At 41.4% G+C, this 15,897-nt stretch overlaps 1 protein-coding gene across 1 annotated transcript in view; it reads right to left on the bottom strand.

Annotated features, from left to right (window-relative positions):
* LOC133462168 (synaptotagmin-14-like) overlaps window positions 1–15,897 on the bottom strand; it is a 69,859-nt gene that overhangs the window by 27,165 nt on the left and 26,797 nt on the right. The window lies entirely within an intron of this gene.

Below are 15,897 nucleotides of genomic sequence, written 5' to 3'. Positions count from 1 at the left end.
ATGTATAAAGCCATAAATGTATGCATAATTAGGGAATAATGTTTTGATTGATAGCCAGCAAAGCTAATGAATAGCTGACATTACTTTAGCTATTTAGTGCTTAGCATGCACCGTCTTGAGTTCTGAGCTGTAAATCAAGACTCGAAAAAGCGTAGTCATCTTTATTTCTGAGATATTATTGTTACGGGTAGGGCTGGGCGATATGGCCTTTTATTAATATCTCGATATTTTTAGGCCATGTCACGATACACGATATATATCTCGATATTTTGCCTTAGCCTTGAATTAACATTTTGATGCCTACATTCACACCAGTATGATGATTCTATATGTCTACATTAAAACATTTTTGTTCATACTGCATTAATATATGCTCATTTTAAACTTTCCTGCAAAAACGGGGAATAAGTCAAATTTACCAAAACTGTATTTATTAAACAGTTACTAAGCAGTGAGTGGTACAAACATAAAAAGTGTAATTTCAAAATAGAAAGTGCACGTTGCATCTCTGACTCCCCGTCTGAAGAACATCTGCTAAGAACATGTTCTGGTCCTGGTTTTACCAGGATGACCAGGTTTGAGCTGGTTTTACCAGGATGAGCTGCTCTGAGCAGGAGGGCTTTTAGAGCACCTTTATATTAAGACTAATTGTAGGTGTAGGGACTGCAATGTTTCATCCTCTCCTCCTTTACTTTGCATCACTTTCACTTATTGTTAGAAATATGACGTCATATAGTGTTGTTTGACTTTGTTTCAATGATAGTGATTGATTTCATGTGGCCACATTTAAGCAACACTAGGTGACGTTTCTCAGCTATGGAAGAGAAAAGCCTGAATTATGGTTCCGCGTTAAATCGACGCAAAACCTACGGCGTAGGGTACGGCGTAAGGCACGCGGCGATGCGCACTTACGCCATAGGCTCTACGTTGGTGTAACGCGGGACCATAAATCAGCCTAAAGGCTTGGTTGCGCGTGTCGCGCTGAGTGGCTCCTCAGAGCCGTTCGCCTCGTGCGAGGAGAAAACATCCCTCCCGTCTTTACTAAGCCGGTTAGCTTTGAAAAGAGTCCGCCGCGCGTAGCAACCGCACGGTTGAGCTCACGGCGCAAACAGGCCGAGTTTGGGAAAGTTAAAGTAAAGTTAAAGCGGGGAAGTGAGCGCTGGTCCCGGACAGCAGCGCTGACACCTGCAGGACCAATGATAATGCACACACGACAGCACGTGACTGACATGTGTAACAGGGTGCGCTTGTTTTATGTCTCAGAGAAGAAGAGACGAGACGAGAGAGCGAGAAAAGCCTGTAATTTAATGCCTGCGGCTAAAAGCAAAATGCGTGAAAATTTATATTCGAATATGCACGATAGAGTCATTTTGTACATCGCACAGAGTAGAAGCCGAGATACATCGGCTATCCTCGATATATCGCCCAGCCCTAGTTACGGGGTGAGGTTTTGGACCCAAATGCAGCACACGGAGCACACAGTGGTAGTTTGTCTGGTTTGCTTTATTACCCTCAACAGGGACGAAGAGCAGGCAGGAATGCAAGACAAGGATCAGGCAGCAATCAGTGTCAAGTTCGGAAGAAAAGGTCAGGCAACGGAGAGCAGGAGACAAGGCTGGATCCAGGAACAGGCAGGGTCGGCAACGGGAGGTCAAGACAGGGAATGCTGGAAGGTCTTGCATCTACAAACACAGTGACGATCTGGCAGTGAGAGTGCAGGAGAGTGGAGCTTTTATGCTGTCCTGATTGCTGAGGAGCTGCAGCTGGGAGAGCAGGTGAACGGAGTGAGTGACGAGGTGGGTGTGGCTAACTATGTGGGCGTGGCTGGCAGATGGAGTGAGCTGGAGAGAGTGGAGTGGAAACCACTGAAGGCTGGAGGACCAACCATGACAATTATGGCTGATTGTGCTGTTGACTGTACTAAGAGACTGTTTGGCCATTGGCCTGGAAGGGTTTGAGGAGCCTGAAGTAGCTATCTTTGCTCTATGAAGGCCAGGCCTAACCAGAGGAGAACAGCTGGACTGCCTCTGTCTCATCAGCTTCTACCTAGTGCAACAGCTGGCTTTCACCTCGAATCATTTCAGGAAATTTCCAAGTTAACTAGCTGGACCACTAGCCACCATTTGAAACACGTGCTACCAGAGCTGGAAAAGTGGCGTAGCTCCACTGACACCTTGCCCGTCCACCTGCCTTTATTCATGAGGGGCAGGACATGACTTTGGTTAAGCTCTGGCAGCACTTGTTTTGGCAACAACATTTTGAATAAATTCATTTTAATTTGAATAACCATCATAGTTAAGCTAGGCAAGCTAAAATAAACTTGCGGTAACCAAATTAAGGTGGGGTTGTTCCACTGGTTTCCAGGCCTGCTCGTTTCTCCCATTCGCAAAGTAAAAGGGGAAATAAATGTGGAAAGAGCCCAGAAAATCTTGCAATTGTCCAGCTCTTCTTATACTCTACTGTCTATGGTCTGAAACATCTAAAGCTTTAACCTGAATCAACTTAGCTTCATCAAATCCCTTTAAAAATGTATAATGAAATTATTACTTGTGTTTTTAGTGCTTCGATTTTTGTACAAAATCAGCAAAGATATGCTTATTTGTAAGTTTCGATTGAGCTTGCAACCTTAACGAACACTTGATTAAAGATTATAACATGATAGTTTACAGTGAAATCAAATTTCCAATAGCACACTGTATATTAATGATTTCCAACACACACACACATATATATATATATATATATATATATATATATATATATATATATATATATATATATAAATATTAATATACATTGTTTTTCACTGATCCAATAATTTATTTACAGCAGTTTGTGTCACAAGGTAGCATGCTAGTCCTTATAAAAGTGAAAGGTCCAGCAGAGACAAACAGTGTGAGGCTGCCTCTATGTAGTGAACCAACCTGTTGGTTGCCATAGTAACAGGGTCAGGTGGAGCATCACTTCAGATTCCAGACACACAGGCGTGTCGGATCTCATTAAATGCTACATGAACTGTCGCACATCAGTACATTCTGTTCGGTCCGCACATAACCATCATTGCAGATGCAGACAAGATTTGTGCAACCAGAATTAACTCTGTTGATGAATAAAGTCTGGCTGCGTTCTTCCCCTGTGAATGCACGTGCACGACCTTCTACCACACGGGTGACCTTGTATTGTCTGAATGGAAGTGCTGTCAGGAGGAGCCTCGGGGGAGGATGATAGTTACAGATACAGATAATTTCATTTCACAACCATCAGAAAGGTTTGTCTTCTGCCATCCCTCAATACTATGAGACTGCTTTTAGTCTGCACACAGCCTCAGAAATTAATCTGACATTCAGCTCTCTTTTTATTTTCACGTTTGGGAAAAAAACTGTTAAGATGAGTAATCGTTTCAATAAGAACTAATGTATTTAACAGTGTTATATTTGTCAACTGTCTCTTATAAGCTAAGAGGGAAGGCATCAGTCTGCATCATGTGAGGACAAAACTACCAATGCTGCTCAGACGCTGCCCTTTAAAACAGCAGCTCAAACCTGGGGATTTAAAAAAAAAAAAAGAAAAGGAAGAAATTCAACACCATTTTCTCATTTTCCACAGAGTGGCAGAAGAGGTTTAAATCCAGAGTGTAACACAATGAATACAAAATCCATTTTCAAACACTGCACACATCCAGGTGGTTACTGAAAAAGCAGCACCAATGTCACAAGCAGCCCCAATGTCACGAGCAAGCAGCACCAATGTCAAGCATACAGACTGAAGATACGGATTCATGAATTGTGGTGTGCACCCTGTAACCCTGCCATCAGGACTTAATAATCATCTTTCTTAATCAATACCTCGAGAGAGACAACTTGACACATCATCATGTTCATCATCAATATCTCCAAAACGTCTCACTATGTGATTACAGTCCAGCTCTGCACTTGATGCATTCATCATGGACACATCTAACCTGGCCACAAACGCTCATGAGAAGGACAGAGAGGATGGCAGAGGATGCAAAACGAAGCAAGGTTGAGATCCATCTTGCCCAATGTTTGTGACGTTATTGTTACTTTTCTACTTACGAGTTAACAACATATAATCAAATGAGAATTATTATTTCCCTTGGTCAATTTCTTGACAAAACCTCTTGAGGTCTTAATGAAATGTCTTTGAACAAGTTTTTGGTCAAATAGCTGCGGAAATACAGTATAAAATCTCCCTTTTCTATCATATCTTCACAGCTCTGTTCACAGCAGCAGGTTACATCTTGTGCGAGGTGCACCTAATCTTTTTCTTCTTAACAAGATATGGATCCTCAAATGGAAATGGGGAAACCAAACTTTGAGACTTCAGGACGGTTTGGGTTTGCGCTGAACACGCAGAAAAAAACAGACAAATAGGTGGATACCTGAGTATTTGGAAACACTGCAAACACTCAAACAGATCTTAACAAATAAAAGCCCCTTTTTTCATAATATTTTCCTTTTAATTTTAAAATATCTTTTTGTGAGACTGGGCAGCCAAAATACAATTAAACCGCTACTGACTGAACATCAAAACCAAGAATACAATTTAGGCTTGAAAATTATATCATCATCTAAAGAAGCACTGAATTATCATTTCTCCAACAACCAAAATCCAAAAGTGCGATTCTTTAACTGAAGCAGAACACCTTTTGCCAAAGTCTTTTCTTAGTTGTGCCTTCCTGCAATTATTGAAAGGCATGAGTAAAGGCTGAAATATGCTTCTGCATCACACCAACGCAGAGCACACGGCGCAGCCGTGACGCCGTGCTGAACCCTTCGGACTTCTCCGTCTCTTCATTTGGTCGCGGTGCAGTACCCCCCGCGGCCACTAGTTAGCGATCTTTTTCTGAATGGTTTATCCGACTTTTTCCGGTCACAGTAAATCAAAGAAATAAGGACAACTATTGTGCAAAAAACAAAAACAAAAAAAATCACACATAAACGAAGAAAAGAGCCCTGGAAGTTCACTACTGATTCAAACCGGAAACCGGAAATGCTTCGCTTTCAAACGAACCAATCACAGCCCTCTCGGTCTGCGTGTGGTCGGCGTCTCCTCGACGCGTAGTTACAATTTTCAGGAGGTGCACGTCAGTGACGGCGCAGGTGACGGCTTGTCCTCTGCGTCGATTCAAACCACACGCCGTAGGCACGGCGTCATTTTGACGCAGAAGCATAATTCAGCCTTAAGATGAAGTGATTAAAAAAATAGTTTAGGATGACTTGACAGATTATTTGTGCAAAGGAAATTCATTGTTCGCTCTTCACACCACTGCTTATTTTCTGTGAAGAAAGACGCTGTGCGACACTAAAGTCACTAGAAGTTAAAGTCTATTTGGGTCGAGCGAAGCCGGCAGCAGCCTCTGCGCAGACACAAGATAATGTGCTCATTTGGCCTGGAAGCAGATGACATCTTATTTCCCAGTCATCCCTGATAATGATGTACTTACCGTTATCTATAATTTCAATATAATGCCTGCCCGCAACAATTAACTGCACCAAACCATTAGTGGCACCATGGAGACGCTCCCTGCCCACACGTTCATTCACCCTGCTCTGTTATTATGTTATTTACTTTAAATCAAACATGAATGAGGGAGTCCTTGGGAGACTTTTAAGCATCAAGTTCAGCATGGAAAAAATTCAGGTTTATTCAGATATTCAAAGAGAACAAAGAATATAACATGCTTTCTTTGACCTTTCTTTTCTTTTTTTCTCAAATGTTTAAATTCATAGGCCGTTCTGTCTGGTTGTAACGACCTGCATGGTGGATGGGAGCCTACAGCGTTTTGGTCACATGGAGACGTGTGAACAGGAGGTGTCGTGTCCCAAGGGAATGCCTGTCTGTTCACGAAGCAGCTCGTCTCTGTCGACTGAAATATTCACAGTAAAGATGGCTGGAGCAGGAGGGATCCTCATCTGCAGAATTCAGCAAATGCCACAAAACAGTATGAAGTAGAATATTAAATCCCAGAAAACCACGGTCAATTTCACCCTTCACTTTGGACATACTGACTTAAATCCCAGCATCTGCTTGAATCTCAGCATAAAGTCATTCAGGCTTTACTCTTCTTTGCCATCCCTTCATGTCCTCAACAAAAAAAGGAGATTCTTTCTGATGAAAGCCACCGGAAATGCTGCATAACCCGTGCTGAAGCACAGTGTGGGTGCTGCGTGGTGATCGCCGTCTAACACTGTCGCTCATGTTCCCTTTTGACTTATTTCACTAAAATCAACTGGATGCCATTAAAATACTGACATTAACCTTTGGATAATGTGTGTGGGATCGCCTGATGACTCACCGGAGTTAAAAACAGTAATGGACTTTGTTACACAAGAAGTGGCCGGAACATTAATGCGGGGAAGCAACCTGGTCACAGTTAGAAAAACTCTGCCAGAGGCTGTTAGATATCTGACATCTACTCATCATTTACTTTAAAGCAACATCTGGCAGATCGTCATGGTGATGACTAGTAAGAAAATGCATGTTTCATAATCGCATCTTAAGAAGTGAATTCACAGAAAAATACAGAGAGATTGAATCAAACGAAAAGTGACTCTTGTATTAACTTCACCAATGGGGAGTCATATTAGAGTGTCTTTGTTGATACAGCAGACATCTGTTGTTGGGGGGCATCGTTAGCTCTGAGGTTATTTACTTTGTTTTACTTGGCCGGGTAAAGATTTACTGACCTCAAGCTCCTTATTCACTTCATGTAAAAATAAGCACCACGTTGCTGTTGGCTGTGAACCAAACTGTCATCCTTGTGGCTGGAGGATGAACTAAACACAGCAGGCTATTTAAGCCGACCGTTTTGATATTCAACATTTACCCAACGGAAACGCCGTCCTAAAAAATTATGCACAAGGCTGAATCCAATTTTCATAAAACTGTCATGCTTTTATTAAAATGATATATGTGTTAATGAAACAGAACACAAAATATGAACATTTATAGCAGGAGGTTTTTTATCCCACAATTATCCCGGTTCAATTTAGCATCACACACAGTGGCAGGAAAAAGTATGTGAATGTGTGGTTTTCTGCTTTAATTTGACATAAAATGTAACCTGATCTTCACCTAAGTCACGATAAGGGAGAAATGCAACTTCTTAACTTGGGTAGCACACTAACGATGTGAAATATTATTCTGGTGTTCATTGAGCACACGTGTTAAGCATTCACAGTCCTAGAGGTAGCAATGTCTTAAAGCACGCACTGAATCAGACCATTCAAGATGAATTCATCTTCACAGAACTGCTTCAGCTCAGACATTTTTGTAGGATGGCAGGTGTGAACGGTTTCTCGAGACCAGATCCCTGAGCGGCTGTAACACCCAGCGATGGTGGACAGTCACCACGACTTTTAGTCCATGGGCCAGACCAGATATCAGTACCACTCAAAGTCACAAAACTTGCTTATAATTTTTGAAAATATCCATGTCTATAGATTATATTTTGGTATGATAACCCTTCCTGAGTGGCAGCTGTATCATCCTGTATTTGCATGATAAAGACCAGTTTGTGACATTAACCTAGTGGCTGTTATAGTTTCATAGGAGCCTAATGATGCTCTTCTATTATACATTTCCTGAATCCTTATGGTCCTGTGAGTATTCCAGTTTTTCTATTTTGTGTCTCTGTTGTTCCTAGATGACACAGGGCTAAAAGATAGTATATCTTTTAGGCAAAAATGGTGTACAAATGTGTGTTGTTTATAGTTTGAAGAGCTGCAGTGACCTCTATGTTGGTCAGAAAGATTCACATCTTAGCTTGAATGAATGCTTAGAAGGTCCCCTTTAAAATGATACCAAAGACAATATTGTGAAACATTGACAGATATCCTGTAAATGAGTCTAAACCAGGATATGCACCAGCATCTGAAATGTAATTTTCGGAAGGGGGTTTTCACTTCATGGGCTGATAACTATGATACAGCTGCCACTCAGGAAGGGTTCTCATACCAGAATATCATCTATAGACATGGATCTTTTCAAAAATCACAAGTATGTTTGGTCACCTTGAGTGGTGCTGACAAGTGAAATTTGGGGTTCTGGCCCATGACTATCTATACTGTAAAAGATGTTGGTGCACTTGGGAATTCATTTCTCATTCGATTATCCCAAGTGGTCCAGAACCTGATGACAGTGAAACCTCAAATCATGATGCTCCCTCCACCGTGCCTCCCCACTGGGAGGATCATTTGATGTTGGTAGGCCACACACAGGGCTAAGTATTCTTCATGGATAATAACACGTTTGTTTCATCAGTCCAGGAAACATTTTCTGAGTAGCACCGCCGTGGTGGTCTTTGGCAACCTTCAGCAGTGCAGAGTTGCAGCAGTGTTGTTTGGAGACCTGCAGCTTCCTCTGTTGTGTGTATCCCAGTAAAATGTTTTTAAAGAGCCTCTGGCAATTGTAGACTCAAAAGTTCATTAGAAGGTTTTAAAGATGACGCGTTACAAAGAAAATTCTGCAATTTGGAACTTAATGTTGCTAAACAGTGACTTCCTCTTGACACTACACGTTCATTTTTAGATCTGTCTGCATGGTAACGGTTGCTATTATCAAAGTCAGAAAGCACAAAACCACCTCAAAAAGCACAAGGACGCCCACACACTCCACAGGCAGCCCGTGAGCACTCTCAGCGCGCCCATGCACACTCCCACACTGTCAGACTCTGCTTTAGAGCACAACGCCTACGATGTGTCCGCAATCTGTTCACACATGCAGAATCACACACACAAACACACAATTTAAGATCAATAAATTACATTTGAAAAAATAATAATTAGAACAAGTGCAATAAAAGAAATGTTAAAAGCACACTTACACTTCTGCAACCAGAACACTCTGGTTGCAGAAGGTACGCTGCTGTTCCCCCATCAGCACCCTCACAATGCACTTGTGACTTGCGTTTGTTTAAAAATGTCAGGATGTGCAATAAGACATCATGTCACTGATTCCTAAATGTGCAGACTTAAAAAAAACACAAAAAAAAACATTTTAAGAGGGGTCACCATTAGTATCAACAGATAAAGTCTACTCTCTCCAAAGCAGAGCTGGACAACATGTTTTCCTCATTGTGTCTTGTCCTGACCCAGTTAGCGTCGACAAAGGGCCACTCATCCGACAACTCTATCATCCTTTTTTTTTTCATGAATCAGATGAAGCTTTGCTCGGTTTCAAAAGCTGGCACGGACGGTTTAAATTAACTGCTACCGTACTTCTCATATGTGGATTACATTTTCTGCATGCATGTTAATTTGGAAAACGTTTTCAAGGTTTTTTCTTCTCGTCATCACAACTTTTATTCCAAGTGGGCTTCAGCCATCAAAATCACTGCATTCATGACCTGTCACTGCAGAGGAATTGATCTTCCCACATCCAACCCACCTGTGCTCTAGAGACATAACATAACGTATAAGAATTTGTCATTTTAATATTATCTATGCAAAGGGTATATTTGACCATATAATCAAGCATTTTAAATAATTGGCATAATTATTATGATATTATTAAACCCACTGCAATGTTAGCATTATTATTTTGTGTGTATGTATATATATATATATAGACACATATCATAGTCATAGTGCAAGCCATCCACAATAATAAGAGCAGTATTGTTGTCATCCTTTTTGTGCACCTGGGGACAAATGTGAAGAAGAGTTGAGCTCTTGTTGCTTTTAAAGACAAAAAAAAAGAAAAACAGAGGAGAGCTGGACACATCCCATCCAGTCTGGTCTGCTGAACCATATTTGCTTTAAGAAATACTGCAGCATGAGTGATGGGCAGTTTGAAAGCTTGCTGTGACAGCTTAGCCCCAAGCTTGAAGAAGCAGCAGTACGATTTCAAGAGCCATTCTTTTATATTTAACAATTGTACATTTGTGTTAAGATCTCCAGTTCAGGTTATTTGATCAGGAGGGTCACCTTGGGCGGGTTGGTCGTATGGATTTCTGTTGGAAGCCAAAGTATGACAGTGAAACCACTGATTTTCTATAAGTTTCTTAATTAATGAATTAAAATGATAAAAGAAATCCATCTGGTGTGAAAATGGCTTGAACGTGTTTTTCCACCAGACTGAGTGAATCCTGTTACATGGAGTGCATCATATAGGATGTAAAGATTCAGTGAGTATGGGGCGACTCTGGATACAAGCATGTATTAATTTTTTTATGGCCCATCACCGACTTGTACAGACAGAAATAAGAACATGGAGCAAAACAAAGCCAATGCAAATTCAGGAAAATATAGTTTTTTCAATATTTATTCATAAAATGTCATAAAACAAACCAGAAATAATGCAGGCGGGTCCGTGTGTCTGCATGCGTGCTATGACCGCTCAATATTTATTCATAAAATGTCATAAAACAAACCAGAAATAATGCAGGCGGGTCCGTGTGTCTGCATGCGTGCTATGACCGCTGTGTTGTGAGTTTGGTGCGGTCTTTGAACCCATTGTGACAGTAGAGGGAGGTTCCCATTTGAAACACCATGAGCTGCCACCTGCTGCCATCCTAACGGTTGTTACTGAACATGGTGTTTTATTCAGTGCCAAGTTGTTGTGATTTCTGGTCTCGTTCAACCCCACCATCCATGTTCCAGCAGCCGGTCTTGGTGAGTTATCACAAATGTCTATTGAATCTGCCCATACCTGTCACCCCTTAAACCTGTAGATACGTCCAAATAGTCTGGTGAATATTTTCAGAAAGATTAAATTGATGTCATATAGTAAATAAAAAAATTGTACTTGATTCTGTTTGTCCCTGAAACAGCTCAGTTTATTGTAGTTATGCAGATTTATGTGGGATAGTTCAGTAGTTCTGGGAACGTGGAAATAGTGCAATTCATGCAAAAAAAAAAAAAGGAAAACATTTTGTTTTAATAATATATATGATATACTGTATATAGTAACTGAAACTTAGAATTCAGTTTTGTTGCGGTGTTATGTGTACTAATAGACCATGCTGACTGGCTCTGGTCGGCCCAGAGGAGTCCGAGTCGACAACGGAGCTCAGTTAAGCAGCAGGAAGTCTGTACTATCCGTTGCAATAACCCGGGATTTCATCACGGCTGGGTCCTGGCTCCTGAACCGCCTTCTAAAGCCGGGCATACACTGTGCGATTATCGGCTCGTTTTGAGCCAATTTTCCAGTCGTGCGACTTTTTTTTGATCGGGCCCGATTTTGACCCAATCGTTGCTCGTGCAGTATAGGTGGGGTAACGACGAGAGATTAACACCTCACGACGAGCTCCCGATCACAAATCGTGAGGTCGCAAGAAAATCAAGCATGTTTGAAATCCTGGTCGCTCCTCGTGAAGGCATCGCACAGTTGAAGCAGTGCTGCGACCCGATTTGCCTCATCCTTTCGCAGAGAGCATGCGCAATATCTGATGTCACGTCAAAAACTATTATTTGCAGTATAAGTGTTGCAAATTCACATTACAAATCATGTTTTAATAGCAAAAAAAGACAGCATTTCCACGTACGGTGCGGGTCGCCGCGTACCCTGCGCCGTAGGCTCTTCGTTGGTTTAACGCGGAACCATAAATCAGCCTTAGGGCGTACCCTATGCCGTAGGCTCTGCGTTGGTGTAACGCGGAACCATAAATCAGCCTTTAGTGTGTGCGCTGTCTGCTGTTCGGAACAACTCTTTTTTTCTCTTCTCATTTTGCTGGGACGTCGGGTTCCTCCGCCGAGACACAACTTTTGCGGTTTGCGTTCTTTGTTGTGTCAAAAAATGATGCGCAGTGCACACACCCAATCAGAAACGGTATAGATATTTTGGGATTTTTTTAATATATATATATAATTATAAAAAAATAAAGGATCCCCATAACCTTTGATCAGGTGGGCAGGACGCACGTTTGGGTACTTGGAACAGCCTACCCGTGCCCCAAAACCGGCCTCGAATTCCAGTACACAGAGGTCCGACGGGAGTATTATGATCGTATAGTGTGAGCAGACGGGTCGCATCAGAGCATTGGCTCGTACAGTGTGAGAACATAAATCGTGGGCTCTGAACTTTTGAACTCCGCGATCTAGTCGTGCAGTGTGAGATGGGGCAGTCTTATACGATTTAAAATATCGCACAGTGTATGCCCGGCTTAAGAATGCTGACCTTCTGGATTGACTAACTTTCCTCCTCTAAAACCGATGTGGCACTGCAAGGCTGCATCAGTACTGATGTTTCCACCAGAACAACATTTGAATGAGAGGTCTTCCAGACATACCTCATGTGGGTGTAACCTTAAACATTTAAGAAGCGTCCTCCAGTACACACCACTACATGACAAATTATGGGAAGTGATACATCGTCACATTCAATTGGAGATGGTGTAGTGCCGTGATTCCCAACCCCCGGTCCCCGGACCGGTACCGGTCCGTAGAGCCGTTACTACCGGGCCGTGGAATGGCTTGTGTTCCGATCATAATTAGGGCTGCAACGACGTTGTCGACAAAAAGCGATAATCAAAATTGTCGGCAATTGTCACCAGACGGTTTTTTCCCAATGGAGTGAGGCATCTCACTTCACTTCACCTCATACAATCTCTGCCCAGAGCCGCGTGTCAGCGCAGCTTTTTTTTTTTTTTTTTTTTCTTTTTTGCGTCTCCCCGCACCAGACGACTGCGCTCACTGATCAATACTGCAGATGCTGATCAATGATGAGCAGGGGTCCGTTTCACAAAGCAGGTTTAGTGAAAACTCTGAGTCTGTTAACCCTGAAATGAGGGAAACTGAGTTTTCCGTTTCACAAAGGGAGGTAACTCAAACCAGAGAAAGAGGTAACTCTAGCCTGTTTCACAAAGAGAGGTAACTTAAGCTCTCGGTCAGTTACTGCAGTAACAGACTCTCTGAACCTAACCTGGACCAGGTTTATATCAATGAACCTCGAGTTTCTCTGCGTCTCCGCCTCTTTCAGAGCCGCACGCACATTTGATTTCCTCATTCATTCAGTCAGCAGGCGAGTTTTGGCAAAGTTCTGCCGTCTGTCATTAAAAACAGAGTCAGTATTTTAGAAGTCCATTGTCACGAACATGGCATGTCCTTTTGATGAAGGTGCAGCATTAATGCGCAGAGAACTAAATATTCGTCGGGATATGGTTATCAGACCACGTAATACATGTACATTACAGTACATAGTCTCATTACAGGCAAAGCAATATGTGTTAATCCTTTATTTGTTATAATTTTGATGATTGAATTGTTTAATGATTTCATAATATATTCAAATTTTTTGAGATTTTTTATTTGGAGTTTTCATAAACTGTGAGCCATAATCACCAAAATTATAACAAAGGCTTGAAATATCTCACTTTGCATGTAGTGGGAAATAATATTTGTTTCACCTTAAGTTGAATTTACTACGAATGAAGTTTTGCAATATATTCAAATTTTCCGACCTCCACCTGTATATTATTACATGAATAAATAAGAGCATAATACAGGGGTCTCCAACTCCGGTCCTGGAAAGACCTATCCAGCATGTTTTAGGTGTCTCCCTGCATGAATGACAGCAGCAAAGTTGAATAAAATATCTATTTTTCATTGAAGTACCCATCTTTCTCGTGTTTATTATCATTTGCCACATAATTAAAGCAACCTCATACTAAATTTAAGAAAACAATTTTTGCATTTTTTTGTCATATAATTTCATCCAAAACTTGTCGAAATGTGTTTCTTTGAGTGGCAGCCCTGTCATGGCTTGGCGGACAATAAGTTCTGGTACCCGACCGGACTGAACAGCGCCATGCACAGGTGCTGTATGCAGGTTAGGTTCAGTCAGCTGCAGAGATCAGCGGACCTCAGCAAACCTCCATGAGCCGTTTCTTTACTAGTTGTTCGAGTAAAAGAAATAGTGATGAACAAGTGGAAAATCCTACCAAAAAGAAAAGCAAAAGCTTTAATCGCAAGTACGACATTATGTATATAAAATACGGATTTGTTGCAACGGGCGATTTGGAGGCGCCAAACACACTATGTATTTTATGTGGAGAAACGCTCGCCAACGAAGCAAAAGAAGCCATCCAAGCTTCAAAGACACTTAAATACAAAACATCCTTCTCTCAAAGACAAACCAGTGGAAGGAAAAAACGTGACTTAGATTTGCAGAAGCAAGTTTTAAAGGCCACAACATCAGCTAACGTCGCTGATGATAGCCTGCATTTTAAAATGCATTGTTTTTTTCTAAAATGTTTATTAAAATTGACATAAATTGTCAACCGGTCCCTGAGCTTTTTGTTTATACTTCTGCTGGTCCTTGGCACAAAAAAGGTTGGGAACCCCTGGTGTAGTGGACCCATGATCTCTTAGCACTTCACAGCAGCTAAGACACATTATTCTACATGCAGCAAATTGAGCCGGCAGGAAGTCAGGCACAGAAGCCAGCGGATTTTCAAAATAAAACACCATTCATGGACTTCAACTCTTTAACACTTTAACTTGTGGAGGTTGTGAAATATAGATTTTGACAGCTGTTGAATAGATATAAACCACTTACAAGGACATGTACATTTTTTTTAGGTCAAAAAGCCTTTTTTTTTTACTTCGCTCATGCTTATTATTATGGGCATGCCGAGTAGTGGCATGACCATATAGCCCGTAATGGCCCAAAGGGCAATGTTGCTAGCATTTTGCTAACAAGCTAAAGTAGCAAAAGTCCCACTGCGCACCAGCGGGTGTAGAGCATGACCCCACTCTGATATGGAAAAAAAAATCCCCAAAAAATAAAACACGCCCGAAAAAACGAGGAAAAACATGAAAATTAAGGCGATATATTAGTATACAGCAAAGGTTTCCCTTTTCTTATTCTTATTATTTCGAACGTTTTTTCGTCCGTTAATGCGGCCCGAATCGCACTGGCACCCATGCATGTCATACATCATTGGATGCGTTTCCATCGTGCCTCGATGGGCATTACTTTGCTCAGTCAAAAGTGTTACCGTGGCAACGCTAGATGCCAAAAAGCAAAAAAAAGCAAAAAATTCGGACGCTTATTGCTCGGCCAAACTTTATCGTAGAGACATCGTTCAAATTTACAAACACTCGGCCCAATAGGCACTAAAGGACCGTACAACTTCATCATGCTACTTATTACAGTTTTTGCGATATTTAACTTTCAATTTAAAAAAAAAAGTCAATTTTATTTTGGAAGCTTGTTGCTAGGCAGCGGTTTATCGTACAGACATCATTACAACATTGACAAACCCGGGACGCGTTGTACTACAACATATTTTAGTCTCATCATGTTAGCTATTACGCTTTTTGAGATATTTAACTATTCTGATTTTCAAGTGAACGGAAACTTGGACACTTGTTGCTCAGCAACACGATATCGCAGAGACATCGATCCAACGTTAAAAGGCTCGGGACGATGTGGAATACAACATACTGAGGTTTCATTAGGCTGTTGTTTACAACTTTTGAGATATTGAAGCCAAATTGTCCCATTCTATCCTATGGGGCTTCTTACGATGGCAACAAAACCTATGCATTTTTATGGGGGAGAATATGAATAAATCATCCGTAAATGTGCCCTGAACCGCAACGTGCATCCAGGCCTTGGTTCGGTTTATTGGCCATTATTAATAACCCCAAACATGGCGAGAACCACCTCCGACACAACCAAAACAACCTTAAACAACCACTACAGCCCCAAACCAAAGCAGTGAGAGGGGACGAATGGGCAGTAGGGCATGCCCATATCAAAATTTCGTGAAATTTTCTAGTTGTTGTTGTTGTTGTTGTTGTAATTTTACTAATTTGGAGTTAAATTGTTTTCTTTAACTGCCTTGAGATGACATTAAAGTGAACTGAATCGAACTTATGATGTCACAAATCCAGTCGAGCAGGCAATGCTAAGAAGTGCTCCGCATCT

The sequence above is a fragment of the Cololabis saira genome, chromosome 16 (genome assembly GCF_033807715.1).
Source record: "Cololabis saira isolate AMF1-May2022 chromosome 16, fColSai1.1, whole genome shotgun sequence".
Taxonomy (NCBI): Eukaryota; Metazoa; Chordata; class Actinopteri; order Beloniformes; family Belonidae; genus Cololabis; species Cololabis saira.
This window is presented reverse-complemented; position numbering and strand designations above follow the sequence as displayed.